This window comes from Fukomys damarensis, unplaced genomic scaffold (assembly GCF_012274545.1).
Source record: "Fukomys damarensis isolate Sample0158 unplaced genomic scaffold, DMR_v1.0_HiC HiC_scaffold_15, whole genome shotgun sequence".
Taxonomy (NCBI): Eukaryota; Metazoa; Chordata; class Mammalia; order Rodentia; family Bathyergidae; genus Fukomys; species Fukomys damarensis.
The window spans coordinates 4,530,503-4,533,098 of NW_022900927.1; the positions used below are offsets into that span (position 1 = coordinate 4,530,503).

A 2,596-nucleotide genomic window follows, 5' to 3' on the forward strand; every position below is an offset into this window, starting at 1 on the left:
TTTTTTTTTTTTTTTTTTTTTTTTTTTTGGTACTGGGGATTGAACTCAGGTCCTTGTGCTTGCAAGGCAGGTGGCAGAACCACTGAGCTAAATCCCTGGCCTTACTGACTTTTGATCATACGTCTTAAAAACACCTCATAAACAGGCTCAAAACACATTCACAAAAGGGCGGGGGATATAGCTCAGCAGCACAGCCCCTGACTGGTGTGCAAGGTCCTAAGGTCAATTCTCAATACCAAAGAACAAACAAACAATTCTTAAAAATTCACAGAGAGGGCCAGTGATTTAGCTCAGTGGTTCCACCGCCTGCCTGGCAAGCACAGGGACCCGAGTTTGAACCCTGGTTCAAAAAAAAAAAAATCACAGAGATTAAATCTGAGACGAATGAAGAATTTAATTACTGAGGAGCGGCTGCAACTTGTGAGCAGCGAGATCCAGTGCCAGAGTCTCTGCCTCACCGCTGCCTCCCAGAGACGGCTTTGCCTGTCCCTCCGACGCCACCCACCCAGAACACAGAACATCCAGGCACAGATAAAAACAAGCTGGTGCAGGAGGCCAAACTGGCCGAGCAGGCTGAAGTCTGTAACTGAGCAAGGTGCTGAATTATCTAATGAGCAGAGGAATCTTCTCTCCGTTGCTTTTAAAAATGTTGTGGGAGCCTACAGGTCATCTTGGAGGGTGTCTCAAGTATCGAGCAAAAGACGGAAGGTACTGAGAAAAAGCAGCAGATGGCTCGAGAATACAATGTACTGTCTCTTTTGGAAAAGTTCTTAATCCCCAGTGCTTCACAAGCAAAGAGCAAAGTCTCTTTTTTAAAAAAATGAAAGGGGACTACTACCTTTACTTGGCTGAGGTTGCTGCTGGTGATGACAAGAAAGGGATTGCGGACCAATCACAAGCCTACCAAGAAGCTTTTGAAATCAGCAAAAGGGAAATGCAACCAACGCATCCTATCAGATTGAGTCTGGCCCTTAACTTCTCTGTCTTCTATTACGAGATTCTGAACTCCCCAGAGAAAGCCTGTTCTCTGGCAAAGACAGCTTTTGATGAAGCCATTGCTGAACTTGATACATTAAGTGAAGCGTCATACAAGAGGCCAGTGCGCTAATAATGCAATTAGTGAGAGACAACTTGACATTGTGGACATCGGATACCCAGGGAGATGAAGCTGAAGCAGGAAAAGGAAGGGAAAATTAACTGGCCTTCCAACTTTTGTCTGCTTCATTCTAAAATTTATACAGTAGAGCTGGGCATGGTGCTGGACGCCTGTAATCCCAGCACTCAGGGAGGCTGAGGCAGGAGGATTGCTGTGAGTTTGAGACGAGCCTGGGCTACATAGTGAGTTCCAGGTCAGCCTCTAACTACATAGTGAGATCCTGTCTCAAAGAACAAAAACAGAAAAACGTGTAAAAGTAAAGATGCAGTCAAAATGAATTGCTTGGTACTCATTATTTCATGCATACCAAGCATAGCAGTAAAACAACAACAAAAAAACCCCATGTGTTTAAAATTTTTTAGGTGGGTTTTTTTTTTTTTTTTGCTTTTGTGATTTTTTTTTTTTGATACTTGCCTAACATACATGTGCTGTAAAAATAGTTAACAGGGAAATAACTTGAGATGATGGCTATCTTTGTTTAATGTCTTAAGAAATTTTCATGAACAATCCAAGCATAATTGTTAAGAACATATGTATTAAGTTCATGTAAGTGGAATAAGAGTTTTATGAATGGACTTTTCAACTACTTTCCCTACAGCTTTTCATGTAAATTAACCTTTTGGCTTTGAAACTTCTTTGAAGAAAATTGTACCTTCTTGGAAATTTATTTCTTCTTCCCTCTTGGCAGTTAATGGGCTTTTTCCAAGTTTAAAGGCAAAGTTTATCATAACAAAAATATGAGTAATAAAACTACCATTCTCAACCATGTCCCATGTTTCCCCTCTCTCCCCTAAAAAATAATTGAAATGAAAAATTTTATTTTATGATAGAGGGGGAGATTGGAAAAAATTAATGTATTCCATTTAAATTTTTGGTATATGGAATTTTCTAACATAGGAAGTCACAATATTCTTGGCCCACCATGATATTGGGTAGCATTAACGATAAGTTTCATGCTTCCAGATCACTTTTGTTTTTGTTTTTGTTTTTTGTGTGGGGAGGTTCCACGTTTGGTTTTTAAGAATTTCTTGATACTCTTTATAGCTTGCCTTCAATTTTAGTCCTTTATTCTCTTTGTCAGGTACACAAGCTTACCTTTTTTAGCCTCTGTCTTGTCACCAACCATTCCTCTTTGGTGGCCAAGTGCTTGGGAAAAGGCCTCATGGTCTTTCTGGCTCCACGCGATGTCCAAGATACCTGCTTCCTTTGCTCACATCCCACAGACTACTTCCCTCATCCTCTTCACCTCAGCAGTCTCTCTTTAATTGGTGAGATTGTGTTTATCTCCCTGTAAACCCTCCCTTATCCTGACATTCTGTCGGTGTCTGCTTTTAAAACCCTTTCTCTTTCTCTCCTCTAAATAATGATGGGGCTAAGTTATACCCAAATCTCACCCTGCAGAATATTTCCTTGGTACTTTACAGGAAACACCAGACAAAA

The 2,596-nt window shown here is 40.6% G+C and overlaps 1 pseudogene; it reads left to right on the forward strand.

Moving 5' to 3' along the window:
• The first annotated feature begins 312 nt into the window (after nt 1–312).
• Nucleotides 313–1,197, forward strand: LOC104862004 (annotated as a pseudogene).
• The last annotated feature ends 1,399 nt before the right edge of the window (nt 1,198–2,596 follow it).